Below are 18,651 nucleotides of genomic sequence, written 5' to 3'. Positions count from 1 at the left end.
AAAGTGGAAGAAATTGCATATACTGTAGCACAGATTGTTGGATGAAATACAAACTAACCTTGCTTACTTATTTCAAAGCGAGGGCACATATTTCAACCTTGTGGGAAAAAACGGACAAAGAGTTGAAATTCCACAAGGCAGTGACAAAAAGCTTACAGCACCTGGTATTCCCAGGCGGTCTCCCATCCAAGTACTAACCAGGCCCGACCCTGCTTAGCTTCCGAGATCAGACGAGATCAGGCGTACTCAGGCCGGTGTGGCCGTAAGCGAGAAACAATCTCTTGCTGCACTATGTAAAGTCAAAGTGAGCCTGATTAACAGCTGTTGCATTTTCACCATTTAGATAAGCATCTTTGTGTCACTCAAAAAGTGGAAGAAATTGCATATACTGTAGCACAGATTGTTGGATGAAATACAAACTAACCTTGCTTACTTATTTCAAAGCGAGGGCACATATTTCAACCTTGTGGGAAAAAACGGACAAAGAGTTGAAATTCCACAAGGCAGTGACAAAAAGCTTACAGCACCTGGTATTCCCAGGCGGTCTCCCATCCAAGTACTAACCAGGCCCGACCCTGCTTAGCTTCCGAGATCAGACGAGATCAGGCGTACTCAGGCCGGTGTGGCCGTAAGCGAGAAACAATCTCTTGCTGCACTATGTAAAGTCAAAGTGAGCCTGATTAACAGCTGTTGCATTTTCACCATTTAGATAAGCATCTTTGTGTCACTCAAAAAGTGGAAGAAATTGCATATACTGTAGCACAGATTGTTGGATGAAATACAAACTAACCTTGCTTACTTATTTCAAAGCGAGGGCACATATTTCAACCTTGTGGGAAAAAACGGACAAAGAGTTGAAATTCCACAAGGCAGTGACAAAAAGCTTACAGCACCTGGTATTCCCAGGCGGTCTCCCATCCAAGTACTAACCAGGCCCGACCCTGCTTAGCTTCCGAGATCAGACGAGATCAGGCGTACTCAGGCCGGTGTGGCCGTAAGCGAGAAACAATCTCTTGCTGCACTATGTAAAGTCAAAGTGAGCCTGATTAACAGCTGTTGCATTTTCACCATTTAGATAAGCATCTTTGTGTCACTCAAAAAGTGGAAGAAATTGCATATACTGTAGCACAGATTGTTGGATGAAATACAAACTAACCTTGCTTACTTATTTCAAAGCGAGGGCACATATTTCAACCTTGTGGGAAAAAACGGACAAAGAGTTGAAATTCCACAAGGCAGTGACAAAAAGCTTACAGCACCTGGTATTCCCAGGCGGTCTCCCATCCAAGTACTAACCAGGCCCGACCCTGCTTAGCTTCCGAGATCAGACGAGATCAGGCGTACTCAGGCCGGTGTGGCCGTAAGCGAGAAACAATCTCTTGCTGCACTATGTAAAGTCAAAGTGAGCCTGATTAACAGCTGTTGCATTTTCACCATTTAGATAAGCATCTTTGTGTCACTCAAAAAGTGGAAGAAATTGCATATACTGTAGCCATAATTTGTAGCACAGATTGTTGGATGAAATACAAACTAACCCTGCTTACTTATTTCAAAGCGAGGGCACATATTTCAACCTTGTGGGAAAAAACGGACAAAGAGTTGAAATTCCACAAGGCAGTGACAAAAAGCTTACAGCACCTGGTATTCCCAGGCGGTCTCCCATCCAAGTACTAACCAGGCCCGACCCTGCTTAGCTTCCGAGATCAGACGAGATCAGGCGTACTCAGGCCGGTGTGGCCGTAAGCGAGAAACAATCTCTTGCTGCACTATGTAAAGTCAAAGTGAGCCTGATTAACAGCTGTTGCATTTTCACCATTTAGATAAGCATCTTTGTGTCACTCAAAAAGTGGAAGAAATTGCATATACTGTAGCACAGATTGTTGGATGAAATACAAACTAACCTTGCTTACTTATTTCAAAGCGAGGGCACATATTTCAACCTTGTGGGAAAAAACGGACAAAGAGTTGAAATTCCACAAGGCAGTGACAAAAAGCTTACAGCACCTGGTATTCCCAGGCGGTCTCCCATCCAAGTACTAACCAGGCCCGACCCTGCTTAGCTTCCGAGATCAGACGAGATCAGGCGTACTCAGGCCGGTGTGGCCGTAAGCGAGAAACAATCTCTTGCTGCACTATGTAAAGTCAAAGTGAGCCTGATTAACAGCTGTTGCATTTTCACCATTTAGATAAGCATCTTTGTGTCACTCAAAAAGTGGAAGAAATTGCATATACTGTAGCACAGATTGTTGGATGAAATACAAACTAACCTTGCTTACTTATTTCAAAGCGAGGGCACATATTTCAACCTTGTGGGAAAAAACGGACAAAGAGTTGAAATTCCACAAGGCAGTGACAAAAAGCTTACAGCACCTGGTATTCCCAGGCGGTCTCCCATCCAAGTACTAACCAGGCCCGACCCTGCTTAGCTTCCGAGATCAGACGAGATCAGGCGTACTCAGGCCGGTGTGGCCGTAAGCGAGAAACAATCTCTTGCTGCACTATGTAAAGTCAAAGTGAGCCTGATTAACAGCTGTTGCATTTTCACCATTTAGATAAGCATCTTTGTGTCACTCAAAAAGTGGAAGAAATTGCATATACTGTAGCACAGATTGTTGGATGAAATACAAACTAACCTTGCTTACTTATTTCAAAGCGAGGGCACATATTTCAACCTTGTGGGAAAAAACGGACAAAGAGTTGAAATTCCACAAGGCAGTGACAAAAAGCTTACAGCACCTGGTATTCCCAGGCGGTCTCCCATCCAAGTACTAACCAGGCCCGACCCTGCTTAGCTTCCGAGATCAGACGAGATCAGGCGTACTCAGGCCGGTGTGGCCGTAAGCGAGAAGCAATCTCTTGCTGCACTATGTAAAGTCAAAGTGAGCCTGATTAACAGCTGTTGCATTTTCACCATTTAGATAAGCATCTTTGTGTCACTCAAAAAGTGGAAGAAATTGCATATACTGTAGCATAGATTGTTGGATGAAATACAAACTAACCTTGCTTACTTATTTCAAAGCGAGGGCACATATTTCAACCTTGTGGGAAAAAACGGACAAAGAGTTGAAATTCCACAAGGCAGTGACAAAAAGCTTACAGCACCTGGTATTCCCAGGCGGTCTCCCATCCAAGTACTAACCAGGCCCGACCCTGCTTAGCTTCCGAGATCAGACGAGATCAGGCGTACTCAGGCCGGTGTGGCCGTAAGCGAGAAATAATCTCTTGCTGCACTATGTAAAGTCAAAGTGAGCCTGATTAACAGCTGTTGCATTTTCACCATTTAGATAAGCATCTTTGTGTCACTCAAAAAGTGGAAGAAATTGCATATACTGTAGCACAGATTGTTGGATGAAATACAAACTAACCTTGCTTACTTATTTCAAAGCGAGGGCACATATTTCAACCTTGTGGGAAAAAACGGACAAAGAGTTGAAATTCCACAAGGCAGTGACAAAAAGCTTACAGCACCTGGTATTCCCAGGCGGTCTCCCATCCAAGTACTAACCAGGCCCGACCCTGCTTAGCTTCCGAGATCAGACGAGATCAGGCGTACTCAGGCCGGTGTGGCCGTAAGCGAGAAACAATCTCTTGCTGCACTATGTAAAGTCAAAGTGAGCCTGATTAACAGCTGTTGCATTTTCACCATTTAGATAAGCATCTTTGTGTCACTCAAAAAGTGGAAGAAATTGCATATACTGTAGCACAGATTGTTGGATGAAATACAAACTAACCTTGCTTACTTATTTCAAAGCGAGGGCACATATTTCAACCTTGTGGGAAAAAACGGACAAAGAGTTGAAATTCCACAAGGCAGTGACAAAAAGCTTACAGCACCTGGTATTCCCAGGCGGTCTCCCATCCAAGTACTAACCAGGCCCGACCCTGCTTAGCTTCCGAGATCAGACGAGATCAGGCGTACTCAGGCCGGTGTGGCCGTAAGCGAGAAACAATCTCTTGCTGCACTATGTAAAGTCAAAGTGAGCCTGATTAACAGCTGTTGCATTTTCACCATTTAGATAAGCATCTTTGTGTCACTCAAAAAGTGGAAGAAATTGCATATACTGTAGCACAGATTGTTGGATGAAATACAAACTAACCTTGCTTACTTATTTCAAAGCGAGGGCACATATTTCAACCTTGTGGGAAAAAACGGACAAAGAGTTGAAATTCCACAAGGCAGTGACAAAAAGCTTACAGCACCTGGTATTCCCAGGCGGTCTCCCATCCAAGTACTAACCAGGCCCGACCCTGCTTAGCTTCCGAGATCAGACGAGATCAGGCGTACTCAGGCCGGTGTGGCCGTAAGCGAGAAACAATCTCTTGCTGCACTATGTAAAGTCAAAGTGAGCCTGATTAACAGCTGTTGCATTTTCACCATTTAGATAAGCATCTTTGTGTCACTCAAAAAGTGGAAGAAATTGCATATACTGTAGCACAGATTGTTGGATGAAATACAAACTAACCTTGCTTACTTATTTCAAAGCGAGGGCACATATTTCAACCTTGTGGGAAAAAACGGACAAAGAGTTGAAATTCCACAAGGCAGTGACAAAAAGCTTACAGCACCTGGTATTCCCAGGCGGTCTCCCATCCAAGTACTAACCAGGCCCGACCCTGCTTAGCTTCCGAGATCAGAAGAGATCAGGCGTACTCAGGCCGGTGTGGCCGTAAGCGAGAAACAATCTCTTGCTGCACTATGTAAAGTCAAAGTGAGCCTGATTAACAGCTGTTGCATTTTCACCATTTAGATAAGCATCTTTGTGTCACTCAAAAAGTGGAAGAAATTGCATATACTGTAGCACAGATTGTTGGATGAAATACAAACTAACCTTGCTTACTTATTTCAAAGCGAGGGCACATATTTCAACCTTGTGGGAAAAAACGGACAAAGAGTTGAAATTCCACAAGGCAGTGACAAAAAGCTTACAGCACCTGGTATTCCCAGGCGGTCTCCCATCCAAGTACTAACCAGGCCCGACCCTGCTTAGCTTCCGAGATCAGACGAGATCAGGCGTACTCAGGCCGGTGTGGCCGTAAGCGAGAAACAATCTCTTGCTGCACTATGTAAAGTCAAAGTGAGCCTGATTAACAGCTGTTGCATTTTCACCATTTAGATAAGCATCTTTGTGTCACTCAAAAAGTGGAAGAAATTGCATATACTGTAGCACAGATTGTTGGATGAAATACAAACTAACCTTGCTTACTTATTTCAAAGCGAGGGCACATATTTCAACCTTGTGGGAAAAAACGGACAAAGAGTTGAAATTCCACAAGGCAGTGACAAAAAGCTTACAGCACCTGGTATTCCCAGGCGGTCTCCCATCCAAGTACTAACCAGGCCCGACCCTGCTTAGCTTCCGAGATCAGACGAGATCAGGCGTACTCAGGCCGGTGTGGCCGTAAGCGAGAAACAATCTCTTGCTGCACTATGTAAAGTCAAAGTGAGCCTGATTAACAGCTGTTGCATTTTCACCATTTAGATAAGCATCTTTGTGTCACTCAAAAAGTGGAAGAAATTGCATATACTGTAGCACAGATTGTTGGATGAAATACAAACTAACCTTGCTTACTTATTTCAAAGCGAGGGCACATATTTCAACCTTGTGGGAAAAAACGGACAAAGAGTTGAAATTCCACAAGGCAGTGACAAAAAGCTTACAGCACCTGGTATTCCCAGGCGGTCTCCCATCCAAGTACTAACCAGGCCCGACCCTGCTTAGCTTCCGAGATCAGACGAGATCAGGCGTACTCAGGCCGGTGTGGCCGTAAGCGAGAAACAATCTCTTGCTGCACTATGTAAAGTCAAAGTGAGCCTGATTAACAGCTGTTGCATTTTCACCATTTAGATAAGCATCTTTGTGTCACTCAAAAAGTGGAAGAAATTGCATATACTGTAGCACAGATTGTTGGATGAAATACAAACTAACCTTGCTTACTTATTTCAAAGCGAGGGCACATATTTCAACCTTGTGGGAAAAAACGGACAAAGAGTTGAAATTCCACAAGGCAGTGACAAAAAGCTTACAGCACCTGGTATTCCCAGGCGGTCTCCCATCCAAGTACTAACCAGGCCCGACCCTGCTTAGCTTCCGAGATCAGACGAGATCAGGCGTACTCAGGCCGGTGTGGCCGTAAGCGAGAAACAATCTCTTGCTGCACTATGTAAAGTCAAAGTGAGCCTGATTAACAGCTGTTGCATTTTCACCATTTAGATAAGCATCTTTGTGTCACTCAAAAAGTGGAAGAAATTGCATATACTGTAGCACAGATTGTTGGATGAAATACAAACTAACCTTGCTTACTTATTTCAAAGCGAGGGCACATATTTCAACCTTGTGGGAAAAAACGGACAAAGAGTTGAAATTCCACAAGGCAGTGACAAAAAGCTTACAGCACCTGGTATTCCCAGGCGGTCTCCCATCCAAGTACTAACCAGGCCCGACCCTGCTTAGCTTCCGAGATCAGACGAGATCAGGCGTACTCAGGCCGGTGTGGCCGTAAGCAAGAAACAATCTCTTGCTGCACTATGTAAAGTCAAAGTGAGCCTGATTAAAAGCTGTTGCATTTTCACCATTTAGATAAGCATCTTTGTGTCACTCAAAAAGTGGAAGAAATTGCATATACTGTAGCCATAATTTGTAGCACAGATTGTTGGATGAAATACAAACTAACCTTGCTTACTTATTTCAAAGCGAGGGCACATATTTCAACCTTGTGGGAAAAAACGGACAAAGAGTTGAAATTCCACAAGGCAGTGACAAAAAGCTTACAGCACCTGGTATTCCCAGGCGGTCTCCCATCCAAGTACTAACCAGGCCCGACCCTGCTTAGCTTCCGAGATCAGACGAGATCAGGCGTACTCAGGCCGGTGTGGCCGTAAGCGAGAAACAATCTCTTGCTGCACTATGTAAAGTCAAAGTGAGCCTGATTAACAGCTGTTGCATTTTCACCATTTAGATAAGCATCTTTGTGTCACTCAAAAAGTGGAAGAAATTGCATATACTGTAGCCATAATTTGTAGCACAGATTGTTGGATGAAATACAAACTAACCTTGCTTACTTATTTCAAAGCGAGGGCACATATTTCAACCTTGTGGGAAAAAACGGACAAAGAGTTGAAATTCCACAAGGCAGTGACAAAAAGCTTACAGCACCTGGTATTCCCAGGCGGTCTCCCATCCAAGTACTAACCAGGCCCGACCCTGCTTAGCTTCCGAGATCAGACGAGATCAGGCGTACTCAGGCCGGTGTGGCCGTAAGCGAGAAACAATCTCTTGCTGCACTATGTAAAGTCAAAGTGAGCCTGATTAACAGCTGTTGCATTTTCACCATTTAGATAAGCATCTTTGTGTCACTCAAAAAGTGGAAGAAATTGCATATACTGTAGCACAGATTGTTGGATGAAATACAAACTAACCTTGCTTACTTATTTCAAAGCGAGGGCACATATTTCAACCTTGTGGGAAAAAACGGACAAAGAGTTGAAATTCCACAAGGCAGTGACAAAAAGCTTACAGCACCTGGTATTCCCAGGCGGTCTCCCATCCAAGTACTAACCAGGCCCGACCCTGCTTAGCTTCCGAGATCAGACGAGATCAGGCGTACTCAGGCCGGTGTGGCCGTAAGCGAGAAACAATCTCTTGCTGCACTATGTAAAGTCAAAGTGAGCCTGATTAACAGCTGTTGCATTTTCACCATTTAGATAAGCATCTTTGTGTCACTCAAAAAGTGGAAGAAATTGCATATACTGTAGCACAGATTGTTGGATGAAATACAAACTAACCTTGCTTACTTATTTCAAAGCGAGGGCACATATTTCAACCTTGTGGGAAAAAACGGACAAAGAGTTGAAATTCCACAAGGCAGTGACAAAAAGCTTACAGCACCTGGTATTCCCAGGCGGTCTCCCATCCAAGTACTAACCAGGCCCGACCCTGCTTAGCTTCCGAGATCAGACGAGATCAGGCGTACTCAGGCCGGTGTGGCCGTAAGTGAGAAACAATCTCTTGCTGCACTATGTAAAGTCAAAGTGAGCCTGATTAACAGCTGTTGCATTTTCACCATTTAGATAAGCATCTTTGTGTCACTCAAAAAGTGGAAGAAATTGCATATACTGTAGCACAGATTGTTGGATGAAATACAAACTAACCTTGCTTACTTATTTCAAAGCGAGGGCACATATTTCAACCTTGTGGGAAAAAACGGACAAAGAGTTGAAATTCCACAAGGCAGTGACAAAAAGCTTACAGCACCTGGTATTCCCAGGCGGTCTCCCATCCAAGTACTAACCAGGCCCGACCCTGCTTAGCTTCCGAGATCAGACGAGATCAGGCGTACTCAGGCCGGTGTGGCCGTAAGTGAGAAACAATCTCTTGCTGCACTATGTAAAGTCAAAGTGAGCCTGATTAACAGCTGTTGCATTTTCACCATTTAGATAAGCATCTTTGTGTCACTCAAAAAGTGGAAGAAATTGCATATACTGTAGCACAGATTGTTGGATGAAATACAAACTAACCTTGCTTACTTATTTCAAAGCGAGGGCACATATTTCAACCTTGTGGGAAAAAACGGACAAAGAGTTGAAATTCCACAAGGCAGTGACAAAAAGCTTACAGCACCTGGTATTCCCAGGCGGTCTCCCATCCAAGTACTAACCAGGCCCGACCCTGCTTAGCTTCCGAGATCAGACGAGATCAGGCGTACTCAGGCCGGTGTGGCCGTAAGCGAGAAACAATCTCTTGCTGCACTATGTAAAGTCAAAGTGAGCCTGATTAACAGCTGTTGCATTTTCACCATTTAGATAAGCATCTTTGTGTCACTCAAAAAGTGGAAGAAATTGCATATACTGTAGCACAGATTGTTGGATGAAATACAAACTAACCTTGCTTACTTATTTCAAAGCGAGGGCACATATTTCAACCTTGTGGGAAAAAACGGACAAAGAGTTGAAATTCCACAAGGCAGTGACAAAAAGCTTACAGCACCTGGTATTCCCAGGCGGTCTCCCATCCAAGTACTAACCAGGCCCGACCCTGCTTAGCTTCCGAGATCAGACGAGATCAGGCGTACTCAGGCCGGTGTGGCCGTAAGCGAGAAACAATCTCTTGCTGCACTATGTAAAGTCAAAGTGAGCCTGATTAACAGCTGTTGCATTTTCACCATTTAGATAAGCATCTTTGTGTCACTCAAAAAGTGGAAGAAATTGCATATACTGTAGCACAGATTGTTGGATGAAATACAAACTAACCTTGCTTACTTATTTCAAAGCGAGGGCACATATTTCAACCTTGTGGGAAAAAACGGACAAAGAGTTGAAATTCCACAAGGCAGTGACAAAAAGCTTACAGCACCTGGTATTCCCAGGCGGTCTCCCATCCAAGTACTAACCAGGCCCGACCCTGCTTAGCTTCCGAGATCAGACGAGATCAGGCGTACTCAGGCCGGTGTGGCCGTAAGTGAGAAACAATCTCTTGCTGCACTATGTAAAGTCAAAGTGAGCCTGATTAACAGCTGTTGCATTTTCACCATTTAGATAAGCATCTTTGTGTCACTCAAAAAGTGGAAGAAATTGCATATACTGTAGCACAGATTGTTGGATGAAATACAAACTAACCTTGCTTACTTATTTCAAAGCGAGGGCACATATTTCAACCTTGTGGGAAAAAACGGACAAAGAGTTGAAATTCCACAAGGCAGTGACAAAAAGCTTACAGCACCTGGTATTCCCAGGCGGTCTCCCATCCAAGTACTAACCAGGCCCGACCCTGCTTAGCTTCCGAGATCAGACGAGATCAGGCGTACTCAGGCCGGTGTGGCCGTAAGCGAGAAACAATCTCTTGCTGCACTATGTAAAGTCAAAGTGAGCCTGATTAACAGCTGTTGCATTTTCACCATTTAGATAAGCATCTTTGTGTCACTCAAAAAGTGGAAGAAATTGCATATACTGTAGCACAGATTGTTGGATGAAATACAAACTAACCTTGCTTACTTATTTCAAAGCGAGGGCACATATTTCAACCTTGTGGGAAAAAACGGACAAAGAGTTGAAATTCCACAAGGCAGTGACAAAAAGCTTACAGCACCTGGTATTCCCAGGCGGTCTCCCATCCAAGTACTAACCAGGCCCGACCCTGCTTAGCTTCCGAGATCAGACGAGATCAGGCGTACTCAGGCCGGTGTGGCCGTAAGCGAGAAACAATCTCTTGCTGCACTATGTAAAGTCAAAGTGAGCCTGATTAACAGCTGTTGCATTTTCACCATTTAGATAAGCATCTTTGTGTCACTCAAAAAGTGGAAGAAATTGCATATACTGTAGCACAGATTGTTGGATGAAATACAAACTAACCTTGCTTACTTATTTCAAAGCGAGGGCACATATTTCAACCTTGTGGGAAAAAACGGACAAAGAGTTGAAATTCCACAAGGCAGTGACAAAAAGCTTACAGCACCTGGTATTCCCAGGCGGTCTCCCATCCAAGTACTAACCAGGCCCGACCCTGCTTAGCTTCCGAGATCAGACGAGATCAGGCGTACTCAGGCCGGTGTGGCCGTAAGCGAGAAACAATCTCTTGCTGCACTATGTAAAGTCAAAGTGAGCCTGATTAACAGCTGTTGCATTTTCACCATTTAGATAAGCATCTTTGTGTCACTCAAAAAGTGGAAGAAATTGCATATACTGTAGCACAGATTGTTGGATGAAATACAAACTAACCTTGCTTACTTATTTCAAAGCGAGGGCACATATTTCAACCTTGTGGGAAAAAACGGACAAAGAGTTGAAATTCCACAAGGCAGTGACAAAAAGCTTACAGCACCTGGTATTCCCAGGCGGTCTCCCATCCAAGTACTAACCAGGCCCGACCCTGCTTAGCTTCCGAGATCAGACGAGATCAGGCGTACTCAGGCCGGTGTGGCCGTAAGCGAGAAACAATCTCTTGCTGCACTATGTAAAGTCAAAGTGAGCCTGATTAACAGCTGTTGCATTTTCACCATTTAGATAAGCATCTTTGTGTCACTCAAAAAGTGGAAGAAATTGCATATACTGTAGCACAGATTGTTGGATGAAATACAAACTAACCTTGCTTACTTATTTCAAAGCGAGGGCACATATTTCAACCTTGTGGGAAAAAACGGACAAAGAGTTGAAATTCCACAAGGCAGTGACAAAAAGCTTACAGCACCTGGTATTCCCAGGCGGTCTCCCATCCAAGTACTAACCAGGCCCGACCCTGCTTAGCTTCCGAGATCAGACGAGATCAGGCGTACTCAGGCCGGTGTGGCCGTAAGCGAGAAACAATCTCTTGCTGCACTATGTAAAGTCAAAGTGAGCCTGATTAACAGCTGTTGCATTTTCACCATTTAGATAAGCATCTTTGTGTCACTCAAAAAGTGGAAGAAATTGCATATACTGTAGCACAGATTGTTGGATGAAATACAAACTAACCTTGCTTACTTATTTCAAAGCGAGGGCACATATTTCAACCTTGTGGGAAAAAACGGACAAAGAGTTGAAATTCCACAAGGCAGTGACAAAAAGCTTACAGCACCTGGTATTCCCAGGCGGTCTCCCATCCAAGTACTAACCAGGCCCGACCCTGCTTAGCTTCCGAGATCAGACGAGATCAGGCGTACTCAGGCCGGTGTGGCCGTAAGCGAGAAACAATCTCTTGCTGCACTATGTAAAGTCAAAGTGAGCCTGATTAACAGCTGTTGCATTTTCACCATTTAGATAAGCATCTTTGTGTCACTCAAAAAGTGGAAGAAATTGCATATACTGTAGCACAGATTGTTGGATGAAATACAAACTAACCTTGCTTACTTATTTCAAAGCGAGGGCACATATTTCAACCTTGTGGGAAAAAACGGACAAAGAGTTGAAATTCCACAAGGCAGTGACAAAAAGCTTACAGCACCTGGTATTCCCAGGCGGTCTCCCATCCAAGTACTAACCAGGCCCGACCCTGCTTAGCTTCCGAGATCAGACGAGATCAGGCGTACTCAGGCCGGTGTGGCCGTAAGCGAGAAACAATCTCTTGCTGCACTATGTAAAGTCAAAGTGAGCCTGATTAACAGCTGTTGCATTTTCACCATTTAGATAAGCATCTTTGTGTCACTCAAAAAGTGGAAGAAATTGCATATACTGTAGCACAGATTGTTGGATGAAATACAAACTAACCTTGCTTACTTATTTCAAAGCGAGGGCACATATTTCAACCTTGTGGGAAAAAACGGACAAAGAGTTGAAATTCCACAAGGCAGTGACAAAAAGCTTACAGCACCTGGTATTCCCAGGCGGTCTCCCATCCAAGTACTAACCAGGCCCGACCCTGCTTAGCTTCCGAGATCAGACGAGATCAGGCGTACTCAGGCCGGTGTGGCCGTAAGCGAGAAACAATCTCTTGCTGCACTATGTAAAGTCAAAGTGAGCCTGATTAACAGCTGTTGCATTTTCACCATTTAGATAAGCATCTTTGTGTCACTCAAAAAGTGGAAGAAATTGCATATACTGTAGCACAGATTGTTGGATGAAATACAAACTAACCTTGCTTACTTATTTCAAAGCGAGGGCACATATTTCAACCTTGTGGGAAAAAACGGACAAAGAGTTGAAATTCCACAAGGCAGTGACAAAAAGCTTACAGCACCTGGTATTCCCAGGCGGTCTCCCATCCAAGTACTAACCAGGCCCGACCCTGCTTAGCTTCCGAGATCAGACGAGATCAGGCGTACTCAGGCCGGTGTGGCCGTAAGCGAGAAACAATCTCTTGCTGCACTATGTAAAGTCAAAGTGAGCCTGATTAACAGCTGTTGCATTTTCACCATTTAGATAAGCATCTTTGTGTCACTCAAAAAGTGGAAGAAATTGCATATACTGTAGCCATAATTTGTAGCACAGATTGTTGGATGAAATACAAACTAACCCTGCTTACTTATTTCAAAGCGAGGGCACATATTTCAACCTTGTGGGAAAAAACGGACAAAGAGTTGAAATTCCACAAGGCAGTGACAAAAAGCTTACAGCACCTGGTATTCCCAGGCGGTCTCCCATCCAAGTACTAACCAGGCCCGACCCTGCTTAGCTTCCGAGATCAGACGAGATCAGGCGTACTCAGGCCGGTGTGGCCGTAAGCGAGAAACAATCTCTTGCTGCACTATGTAAAGTCAAAGTGAGCCTGATTAACAGCTGTTGCATTTTCACCATTTAGATAAGCATCTTTGTGTCACTCAAAAAGTGGAAGAAATTGCATATACTGTAGCACAGATTGTTGGATGAAATACAAACTAACCTTGCTTACTTATTTCAAAGCGAGGGCACATATTTCAACCTTGTGGGAAAAAACGGACAAAGAGTTGAAATTCCACAAGGCAGTGACAAAAAGCTTACAGCACCTGGTATTCCCAGGCGGTCTCCCATCCAAGTACTAACCAGGCCCGACCCTGCTTAGCTTCCGAGATCAGACGAGATCAGGCGTACTCAGGCCGGTGTGGCCGTAAGCGAGAAACAATCTCTTGCTGCACTATGTAAAGTCAAAGTGAGCCTGATTAACAGCTGTTGCATTTTCACCATTTAGATAAGCATCTTTGTGTCACTCAAAAAGTGGAAGAAATTGCATATACTGTAGCACAGATTGTTGGATGAAATACAAACTAACCTTGCTTACTTATTTCAAAGCGAGGGCACATATTTCAACCTTGTGGGAAAAAACGGACAAAGAGTTGAAATTCCACAAGGCAGTGACAAAAAGCTTACAGCACCTGGTATTCCCAGGCGGTCTCCCATCCAAGTACTAACCAGGCCCGACCCTGCTTAGCTTCCGAGATCAGACGAGATCAGGCGTACTCAGGCCGGTGTGGCCGTAAGCGAGAAACAATCTCTTGCTGCACTATGTAAAGTCAAAGTGAGCCTGATTAACAGCTGTTGCATTTTCACCATTTAGATAAGCATCTTTGTGTCACTCAAAAAGTGGAAGAAATTGCATATACTGTAGCACAGATTGTTGGATGAAATACAAACTAACCTTGCTTACTTATTTCAAAGCGAGGGCACATATTTCAACCTTGTGGGAAAAAACGGACAAAGAGTTGAAATTCCACAAGGCAGTGACAAAAAGCTTACAGCACCTGGTATTCCCAGGCGGTCTCCCATCCAAGTACTAACCAGGCCCGACCCTGCTTAGCTTCCGAGATCAGACGAGATCAGGCGTACTCAGGCCGGTGTGGCCGTAAGCGAGAAACAATCTCTTGCTGCACTATGTAAAGTCAAAGTGAGCCTGATTAACAGCTGTTGCATTTTCACCATTTAGATAAGCATCTTTGTGTCACTCAAAAAGTGGAAGAAATTGCATATACTGTAGCACAGATTGTTGGATGAAATACAAACTAACCTTGCTTACTTATTTCAAAGCGAGGGCACATATTTCAACCTTGTGGGAAAAAACGGACAAAGAGTTGAAATTCCACAAGGCAGTGACAAAAAGCTTACAGCACCTGGTATTCCCAGGCGGTCTCCCATCCAAGTACTAACCAGGCCCGACCCTGCTTAGCTTCCGAGATCAGACGAGATCAGGCGTACTCAGGCCGGTGTGGCCGTAAGCGAGAAACAATCTCTTGCTGCACTATGTAAAGTCAAAGTGAGCCTGATTAACAGCTGTTGCATTTTCACCATTTAGATAAGCATCTTTGTGTCACTCAAAAAGTGGAAGAAATTGCATATACTGTAGCACAGATTGTTGGATGAAATACAAACTAACCTTGCTTACTTATTTCAAAGCGAGGGCACATATTTCAACCTTGTGGGAAAAAACGGACAAAGAGTTGAAATTCCACAAGGCAGTGACAAAAAGCTTACAGCACCTGGTATTCCCAGGCGGTCTCCCATCCAAGTACTAACCAGGCCCGACCCTGCTTAGCTTCCGAGATCAGACGAGATCAGGCGTACTCAGGCCGGTGTGGCCGTAAGCGAGAAACAATCTCTTGCTGCACTATGTAAAGTCAAAGTGAGCCTGATTAACAGCTGTTGCATTTTCACCATTTAGATAAGCATCTTTGTGTCACTCAAAAAGTGGAAGAAATTGCATATACTGTAGCCATAATTTGTAGCACAGATTGTTGGATGAAATACAAACTAACCCTGCTTACTTATTTCAAAGCGAGGGCACATATTTCAACCTTGTGGGAAAAAACGGACAAAGAGTTGAAATTCCACAAGGCAGTGACAAAAAGCTTACAGCACCTGGTATTCCCAGGCGGTCTCCCATCCAAGTACTAACCAGGCCCGACCCTGCTTAGCTTCCGAGATCAGACGAGATCAGGCGTACTCAGGCCGGTGTGGCCGTAAGCGAGAAACAATCTCTTGCTGCACTATGTAAAGTCAAAGTGAGCCTGATTAACAGCTGTTGCATTTTCACCATTTAGATAAGCATCTTTGTGTCACTCAAAAAGTGGAAGAAATTGCATATACTGTAGCACAGATTGTTGGATGAAATACAAACTAACCTTGCTTACTTATTTCAAAGCGAGGGCACATATTTCAACCTTGTGGGAAAAAACGGACAAAGAGTTGAAATTCCACAAGGCAGTGACAAAAAGCTTACAGCACCTGGTATTCCCAGGCGGTCTCCCATCCAAGTACTAACCAGGCCCGACCCTGCTTAGCTTCCGAGATCAGACGAGATCAGGCGTACTCAGGCCGGTGTGGCCGTAAGCGAGAAACAATCTCTTGCTGCACTATGTAAAGTCAAAGTGAGCCTGATTAACAGCTGTTGCATTTTCACCATTTAGATAAGCATCTTTGTGTCACTCAAAAAGTGGAAGAAATTGCATATACTGTAGCACAGATTGTTGGATGAAATACAAACTAACCTTGCTTACTTATTTCAAAGCGAGGGCACATATTTCAACCTTGTGGGAAAAAACGGACAAAGAGTTGAAATTCCACAAGGCAGTGACAAAAAGCTTACAGCACCTGGTATTCCCAGGCGGTCTCCCATCCAAGTACTAACCAGGCCCGACCCTGCTTAGCTTCCGAGATCAGACGAGATCAGGCGTACTCAGGCCGGTGTGGCCGTAAGCGAGAAACAAGCTCTTGCTGCACTATGTAAAGTCAAAGTGAGCCTGATTAACAGCTGTTGCATTTTCACCATTTAGATAAGCATCTTTGTGTCACTCAAAAAGTGGAAGAAATTGCATATACTGTAGCACAGATTGTTGGATGAAATACAAACTAACCTTGCTTACTTATTTCAAAGCGAGGGCACATATTTCAACCTTGTGGGAAAAAACGGACAAAGAGTTGAAATTCCACAAGGCAGTGACAAAAAGCTTACAGCACCTGGTATTCCCAGGCGGTCTCCCATCCAAGTACTAACCAGGCCCGACCCTGCTTAGCTTCCGAGATCAGACGAGATCAGGCGTACTCAGGCCGGTGTGGCCGTAAGCGAGAAACAATCTCTTGCTGCACTATGTAAAGTCAAAGTGAGCCTGATTAACAGCTGTTGCATTTTCACCATTTAGATAAGCATCTTTGTGTCACTCAAAAAGCGGAAGAAATTGCATATACTGTAGCACAGATTGTTGGATGAAATACAAACTAACCTTGCTTACTTATTTCAAAGCGAGGGCACATATTTCAACCTTGTGGGAAAAAACGGACAAAGAGTTGAAATTCCACAAGGCAGTGACAAAAAGCTTACAGCACCTGGTATTCCCAGGCGGTCTCCCATCCAAGTACTAACCAGGCCCGACCCTGCTTAGCTTCCGAGATCAGACGAGATCAGGCGTACTCAGGCCGGTGTAGCCATAAGCGAGAAACAATCTCTTGCTGCACTATGTAAAGTCAAAGTGAGCCTGATTAACAGCTGTTGCATTTTCACCATTTAGATAAGCATCTTTGTGTCACTCAAAAAGTGGAAGAAATTGCATATACTGTAGCCATAATTTGTAGCACAGATTGTTGGATGAAATACAAACTAACCCTGCTTACTTATTTCAAAGCGAGGGCACATATTTCAACCTTGTGGGAAAAAACGGACAAAGAGTTGAAATTCCACAAGGCAGTGACAAAAAGCTTACAGCACCTGGTATTCCCAGGCGGTCTCCCATCCAAGTACTAACCAGGCCCGACCCTGCTTAGCTTCCGAGATCAGACGAGATCAGGCGTACTCAGGCCGGTGTGGCCGTAAGCGAGAAACAATCTCTTGCTGCACTATGTAAAGTCAAAGTGAGCCTGATTAACAGCTGTTGCATTTTCACCATTTAGATAAGCATCTTTGTGTCACTCAAAAAGTGGAAGAAATTGCATATACTGTAGCACAGATTGTTGGATGAAATACAAACTAACCTTGCTTACTTATTTCAAAGCGAGGGCACATATTTCAACCTTGTGGGAAAAAACGGACAAAGAGTTGAAATTCCACAAGGCAGTGACAAAAAGCTTACAGCACCTGGTATTCCCAGGCGGTCTCCCATCCAAGTACTAACCAGGCCCGACCCTGCTTAGCTTCCGAGATCAGACGAGATCAGGCGTACTCAGGCCGGTGTGGCCGTAAGCGAGAAACAATCTCTTGCTGCACTATGTAAAGTCAAAGTGAGCCTGATTAACAGCTGTTGCATTTTCACCATTTAGATAAGCATCTTTGTGTCACTCAAAAAGTGGAAGAAATTGCATATACTGTAGCCATAATTTGTAGCACAGATTGTTGGATGAAATACAAACTAACCTTGCTTACTTATTTCAAAGCGAGGGCACATATTTCAACCTTGTGGGAAAAAACGGACAAAGAGTTGAAATTCCACAAGGCAGTGACAAAAAGCTTACAGCACCTGGTATTCCCAGGCGGTCTCCCATCCAAGTACTAACCAGGCCCGACCCTGCTTAGCTTCCGAGATCAGACGAGATCAGGCGTACTCAGGCCGGTGTGGCCGTAAGCGAGAAACAATCTCTTGCTGCACTATGTAAAGTCAAAGTGAGCCTGATTAACAGCTGTTGCATTTTCACCATTTAGATAAGCATCTTTGTGTCACTCAAAAAGTGGAAGAAATTGCATATACTGTAGCCATAATTTGTAGCACAGATTGTTGGATGAAATACAAACTAACCTTGCTTACTTATTTCAAAGCGAGGGCACATATTTCAACCTTGTGGGAAAAAACGGACAAAGAGTTGAAATTCCACAAGGCAGTGACAAAAAGCTTACAGCACCTGGTATTCCCAGGCGGTCTCCCATCCAAGTACTAACCAGGCCCGACCCTGCTTAGCTTCCGAGATCAGACGAGATCAGGCGTACTCAGGCCGGTGTGGCCGTAAGCGAGAAACAATCTCTTGCTGCACTATGTAAAGTCAAAGTGAGCCTGATTAACAGCTGTTGCATTTTCACCATTTAGATAAGCATCTTTGTGTCACTCAAAAAGTGGAAGAAATTGCATATACTGTAGCACAGATTGTTGGATGAAATACAAACTAACCTTGCTTACTTATTTCAAAGCGAGGGCACATATTTCAACCTTGTGGGAAAAAACGGACAAAGAGTTGAAATTCCACAAGGCAGTGACAAAAAGCTTACAGCACCTGGTATTCCCAGGCGGTCTCCCATCCAAGTACTAACCAGGCCCGACCCTGCTTAGCTTCCGAGATCAGACGAGATCAGGCGTACT

The 18,651-nt window shown here is 44.2% G+C and overlaps 50 non-coding genes across 50 annotated transcripts; all 50 read right to left on the bottom strand.

The window, feature by feature from the left end:
* Positions 1-149: 149 nt before the first annotated feature.
* On the bottom strand, positions 150-268 carry LOC149974093 (5S ribosomal RNA). The gene has a single exon (XR_016490045.1). It is a non-coding gene; the product is annotated as a 5S ribosomal RNA (ribosomal RNA).
* A 247-nt stretch (positions 269-515) lies between these two features.
* LOC149974092 (5S ribosomal RNA) lies at positions 516-634 on the bottom strand. The gene has a single exon (XR_016490044.1). It is a non-coding gene; the product is annotated as a 5S ribosomal RNA (ribosomal RNA).
* Positions 635-881: 247 nt separating this feature from the next.
* On the bottom strand, positions 882-1,000 carry LOC149974091 (5S ribosomal RNA). The gene has a single exon (XR_016490043.1). It is a non-coding gene; the product is annotated as a 5S ribosomal RNA (ribosomal RNA).
* Positions 1,001-1,247: 247 nt separating this feature from the next.
* LOC149974090 (5S ribosomal RNA) lies at positions 1,248-1,366 on the bottom strand. The gene has a single exon (XR_016490042.1). It is a non-coding gene; the product is annotated as a 5S ribosomal RNA (ribosomal RNA).
* Positions 1,367-1,626: 260 nt separating this feature from the next.
* LOC149974089 (5S ribosomal RNA) lies at positions 1,627-1,745 on the bottom strand. The gene has a single exon (XR_016490041.1). It is a non-coding gene; the product is annotated as a 5S ribosomal RNA (ribosomal RNA).
* A 247-nt stretch (positions 1,746-1,992) lies between these two features.
* Positions 1,993-2,111, bottom strand: LOC149974088 (5S ribosomal RNA). The gene has a single exon (XR_016490040.1). It is a non-coding gene; the product is annotated as a 5S ribosomal RNA (ribosomal RNA).
* Positions 2,112-2,358: 247 nt separating this feature from the next.
* Positions 2,359-2,477, bottom strand: LOC149974087 (5S ribosomal RNA). The gene has a single exon (XR_016490039.1). It is a non-coding gene; the product is annotated as a 5S ribosomal RNA (ribosomal RNA).
* A 247-nt stretch (positions 2,478-2,724) lies between these two features.
* LOC149974086 (5S ribosomal RNA) lies at positions 2,725-2,843 on the bottom strand. Its single transcript, XR_016490038.1, has one exon. It is a non-coding gene; the product is annotated as a 5S ribosomal RNA (ribosomal RNA).
* A 247-nt stretch (positions 2,844-3,090) lies between these two features.
* Positions 3,091-3,209, bottom strand: LOC149974085 (5S ribosomal RNA). Its single transcript, XR_016490037.1, has one exon. It is a non-coding gene; the product is annotated as a 5S ribosomal RNA (ribosomal RNA).
* Positions 3,210-3,456: 247 nt separating this feature from the next.
* Positions 3,457-3,575, bottom strand: LOC149974084 (5S ribosomal RNA). Its single transcript, XR_016490035.1, has one exon. It is a non-coding gene; the product is annotated as a 5S ribosomal RNA (ribosomal RNA).
* A 247-nt stretch (positions 3,576-3,822) lies between these two features.
* LOC149974083 (5S ribosomal RNA) lies at positions 3,823-3,941 on the bottom strand. Its single transcript, XR_016490034.1, has one exon. It is a non-coding gene; the product is annotated as a 5S ribosomal RNA (ribosomal RNA).
* Positions 3,942-4,188: 247 nt separating this feature from the next.
* On the bottom strand, positions 4,189-4,307 carry LOC149974082 (5S ribosomal RNA). The gene has a single exon (XR_016490033.1). It is a non-coding gene; the product is annotated as a 5S ribosomal RNA (ribosomal RNA).
* Positions 4,308-4,554: 247 nt separating this feature from the next.
* On the bottom strand, positions 4,555-4,673 carry LOC149974081 (5S ribosomal RNA). Its single transcript, XR_016489607.1, has one exon. It is a non-coding gene; the product is annotated as a 5S ribosomal RNA (ribosomal RNA).
* A 247-nt stretch (positions 4,674-4,920) lies between these two features.
* On the bottom strand, positions 4,921-5,039 carry LOC149974080 (5S ribosomal RNA). Its single transcript, XR_016490032.1, has one exon. It is a non-coding gene; the product is annotated as a 5S ribosomal RNA (ribosomal RNA).
* A 247-nt stretch (positions 5,040-5,286) lies between these two features.
* Positions 5,287-5,405, bottom strand: LOC149974079 (5S ribosomal RNA). The gene has a single exon (XR_016490031.1). It is a non-coding gene; the product is annotated as a 5S ribosomal RNA (ribosomal RNA).
* Positions 5,406-5,652: 247 nt separating this feature from the next.
* LOC149974078 (5S ribosomal RNA) lies at positions 5,653-5,771 on the bottom strand. The gene has a single exon (XR_016490030.1). It is a non-coding gene; the product is annotated as a 5S ribosomal RNA (ribosomal RNA).
* Positions 5,772-6,018: 247 nt separating this feature from the next.
* On the bottom strand, positions 6,019-6,137 carry LOC149974077 (5S ribosomal RNA). The gene has a single exon (XR_016490029.1). It is a non-coding gene; the product is annotated as a 5S ribosomal RNA (ribosomal RNA).
* Positions 6,138-6,384: 247 nt separating this feature from the next.
* On the bottom strand, positions 6,385-6,503 carry LOC149974076 (5S ribosomal RNA). Its single transcript, XR_016490028.1, has one exon. It is a non-coding gene; the product is annotated as a 5S ribosomal RNA (ribosomal RNA).
* Positions 6,504-6,763: 260 nt separating this feature from the next.
* Positions 6,764-6,882, bottom strand: LOC149974075 (5S ribosomal RNA). The gene has a single exon (XR_016490027.1). It is a non-coding gene; the product is annotated as a 5S ribosomal RNA (ribosomal RNA).
* Positions 6,883-7,142: 260 nt separating this feature from the next.
* Positions 7,143-7,261, bottom strand: LOC149974074 (5S ribosomal RNA). Its single transcript, XR_016490026.1, has one exon. It is a non-coding gene; the product is annotated as a 5S ribosomal RNA (ribosomal RNA).
* Positions 7,262-7,508: 247 nt separating this feature from the next.
* Positions 7,509-7,627, bottom strand: LOC149974073 (5S ribosomal RNA). Its single transcript, XR_016490024.1, has one exon. It is a non-coding gene; the product is annotated as a 5S ribosomal RNA (ribosomal RNA).
* A 247-nt stretch (positions 7,628-7,874) lies between these two features.
* On the bottom strand, positions 7,875-7,993 carry LOC149974072 (5S ribosomal RNA). Its single transcript, XR_016489622.1, has one exon. It is a non-coding gene; the product is annotated as a 5S ribosomal RNA (ribosomal RNA).
* A 247-nt stretch (positions 7,994-8,240) lies between these two features.
* On the bottom strand, positions 8,241-8,359 carry LOC149974071 (5S ribosomal RNA). Its single transcript, XR_016489621.1, has one exon. It is a non-coding gene; the product is annotated as a 5S ribosomal RNA (ribosomal RNA).
* A 247-nt stretch (positions 8,360-8,606) lies between these two features.
* Positions 8,607-8,725, bottom strand: LOC149974070 (5S ribosomal RNA). The gene has a single exon (XR_016490023.1). It is a non-coding gene; the product is annotated as a 5S ribosomal RNA (ribosomal RNA).
* Positions 8,726-8,972: 247 nt separating this feature from the next.
* Positions 8,973-9,091, bottom strand: LOC149974069 (5S ribosomal RNA). Its single transcript, XR_016490022.1, has one exon. It is a non-coding gene; the product is annotated as a 5S ribosomal RNA (ribosomal RNA).
* Positions 9,092-9,338: 247 nt separating this feature from the next.
* LOC149974068 (5S ribosomal RNA) lies at positions 9,339-9,457 on the bottom strand. Its single transcript, XR_016489618.1, has one exon. It is a non-coding gene; the product is annotated as a 5S ribosomal RNA (ribosomal RNA).
* A 247-nt stretch (positions 9,458-9,704) lies between these two features.
* On the bottom strand, positions 9,705-9,823 carry LOC149974067 (5S ribosomal RNA). Its single transcript, XR_016490021.1, has one exon. It is a non-coding gene; the product is annotated as a 5S ribosomal RNA (ribosomal RNA).
* A 247-nt stretch (positions 9,824-10,070) lies between these two features.
* LOC149974066 (5S ribosomal RNA) lies at positions 10,071-10,189 on the bottom strand. The gene has a single exon (XR_016490020.1). It is a non-coding gene; the product is annotated as a 5S ribosomal RNA (ribosomal RNA).
* A 247-nt stretch (positions 10,190-10,436) lies between these two features.
* Positions 10,437-10,555, bottom strand: LOC149974065 (5S ribosomal RNA). Its single transcript, XR_016490019.1, has one exon. It is a non-coding gene; the product is annotated as a 5S ribosomal RNA (ribosomal RNA).
* A 247-nt stretch (positions 10,556-10,802) lies between these two features.
* Positions 10,803-10,921, bottom strand: LOC149974064 (5S ribosomal RNA). Its single transcript, XR_016490018.1, has one exon. It is a non-coding gene; the product is annotated as a 5S ribosomal RNA (ribosomal RNA).
* Positions 10,922-11,168: 247 nt separating this feature from the next.
* LOC149974063 (5S ribosomal RNA) lies at positions 11,169-11,287 on the bottom strand. Its single transcript, XR_016490017.1, has one exon. It is a non-coding gene; the product is annotated as a 5S ribosomal RNA (ribosomal RNA).
* A 247-nt stretch (positions 11,288-11,534) lies between these two features.
* LOC149974062 (5S ribosomal RNA) lies at positions 11,535-11,653 on the bottom strand. Its single transcript, XR_016490016.1, has one exon. It is a non-coding gene; the product is annotated as a 5S ribosomal RNA (ribosomal RNA).
* A 247-nt stretch (positions 11,654-11,900) lies between these two features.
* LOC149974061 (5S ribosomal RNA) lies at positions 11,901-12,019 on the bottom strand. Its single transcript, XR_016490015.1, has one exon. It is a non-coding gene; the product is annotated as a 5S ribosomal RNA (ribosomal RNA).
* Positions 12,020-12,266: 247 nt separating this feature from the next.
* On the bottom strand, positions 12,267-12,385 carry LOC149974060 (5S ribosomal RNA). Its single transcript, XR_016490013.1, has one exon. It is a non-coding gene; the product is annotated as a 5S ribosomal RNA (ribosomal RNA).
* A 247-nt stretch (positions 12,386-12,632) lies between these two features.
* LOC149974059 (5S ribosomal RNA) lies at positions 12,633-12,751 on the bottom strand. Its single transcript, XR_016490012.1, has one exon. It is a non-coding gene; the product is annotated as a 5S ribosomal RNA (ribosomal RNA).
* Positions 12,752-13,011: 260 nt separating this feature from the next.
* On the bottom strand, positions 13,012-13,130 carry LOC149974058 (5S ribosomal RNA). Its single transcript, XR_016490011.1, has one exon. It is a non-coding gene; the product is annotated as a 5S ribosomal RNA (ribosomal RNA).
* Positions 13,131-13,377: 247 nt separating this feature from the next.
* On the bottom strand, positions 13,378-13,496 carry LOC149974057 (5S ribosomal RNA). Its single transcript, XR_016490010.1, has one exon. It is a non-coding gene; the product is annotated as a 5S ribosomal RNA (ribosomal RNA).
* A 247-nt stretch (positions 13,497-13,743) lies between these two features.
* LOC149974056 (5S ribosomal RNA) lies at positions 13,744-13,862 on the bottom strand. Its single transcript, XR_016490009.1, has one exon. It is a non-coding gene; the product is annotated as a 5S ribosomal RNA (ribosomal RNA).
* Positions 13,863-14,109: 247 nt separating this feature from the next.
* On the bottom strand, positions 14,110-14,228 carry LOC149974055 (5S ribosomal RNA). The gene has a single exon (XR_016490008.1). It is a non-coding gene; the product is annotated as a 5S ribosomal RNA (ribosomal RNA).
* A 247-nt stretch (positions 14,229-14,475) lies between these two features.
* On the bottom strand, positions 14,476-14,594 carry LOC149974054 (5S ribosomal RNA). The gene has a single exon (XR_016490007.1). It is a non-coding gene; the product is annotated as a 5S ribosomal RNA (ribosomal RNA).
* A 247-nt stretch (positions 14,595-14,841) lies between these two features.
* On the bottom strand, positions 14,842-14,960 carry LOC149974053 (5S ribosomal RNA). The gene has a single exon (XR_016490006.1). It is a non-coding gene; the product is annotated as a 5S ribosomal RNA (ribosomal RNA).
* Positions 14,961-15,220: 260 nt separating this feature from the next.
* LOC149974052 (5S ribosomal RNA) lies at positions 15,221-15,339 on the bottom strand. The gene has a single exon (XR_016490005.1). It is a non-coding gene; the product is annotated as a 5S ribosomal RNA (ribosomal RNA).
* Positions 15,340-15,586: 247 nt separating this feature from the next.
* Positions 15,587-15,705, bottom strand: LOC149974051 (5S ribosomal RNA). Its single transcript, XR_016490004.1, has one exon. It is a non-coding gene; the product is annotated as a 5S ribosomal RNA (ribosomal RNA).
* A 247-nt stretch (positions 15,706-15,952) lies between these two features.
* On the bottom strand, positions 15,953-16,071 carry LOC149974050 (5S ribosomal RNA). Its single transcript, XR_016490002.1, has one exon. It is a non-coding gene; the product is annotated as a 5S ribosomal RNA (ribosomal RNA).
* Positions 16,072-16,318: 247 nt separating this feature from the next.
* On the bottom strand, positions 16,319-16,437 carry LOC149974049 (5S ribosomal RNA). The gene has a single exon (XR_016490001.1). It is a non-coding gene; the product is annotated as a 5S ribosomal RNA (ribosomal RNA).
* A 247-nt stretch (positions 16,438-16,684) lies between these two features.
* LOC149974048 (5S ribosomal RNA) lies at positions 16,685-16,803 on the bottom strand. Its single transcript, XR_016489612.1, has one exon. It is a non-coding gene; the product is annotated as a 5S ribosomal RNA (ribosomal RNA).
* A 260-nt stretch (positions 16,804-17,063) lies between these two features.
* LOC149974047 (5S ribosomal RNA) lies at positions 17,064-17,182 on the bottom strand. The gene has a single exon (XR_016490000.1). It is a non-coding gene; the product is annotated as a 5S ribosomal RNA (ribosomal RNA).
* A 247-nt stretch (positions 17,183-17,429) lies between these two features.
* Positions 17,430-17,548, bottom strand: LOC149974046 (5S ribosomal RNA). The gene has a single exon (XR_016489999.1). It is a non-coding gene; the product is annotated as a 5S ribosomal RNA (ribosomal RNA).
* Positions 17,549-17,808: 260 nt separating this feature from the next.
* LOC149974045 (5S ribosomal RNA) lies at positions 17,809-17,927 on the bottom strand. Its single transcript, XR_016489998.1, has one exon. It is a non-coding gene; the product is annotated as a 5S ribosomal RNA (ribosomal RNA).
* A 260-nt stretch (positions 17,928-18,187) lies between these two features.
* Positions 18,188-18,306, bottom strand: LOC149974044 (5S ribosomal RNA). Its single transcript, XR_016489997.1, has one exon. It is a non-coding gene; the product is annotated as a 5S ribosomal RNA (ribosomal RNA).
* Positions 18,307-18,651: the final 345 nt, after the last annotated feature.

This window comes from Oncorhynchus mykiss, chromosome 20 (assembly GCF_057628025.1).
Source record: "Oncorhynchus mykiss isolate SJ-2025 chromosome 20, ASM5762802v1, whole genome shotgun sequence".
Lineage (NCBI taxonomy): Eukaryota > Metazoa > Chordata > Actinopteri > Salmoniformes > Salmonidae > Oncorhynchus > Oncorhynchus mykiss.
Note: the sequence above shows the minus strand (reverse complement) of the source record. Positions and strands in the feature narration are given on the sequence as shown.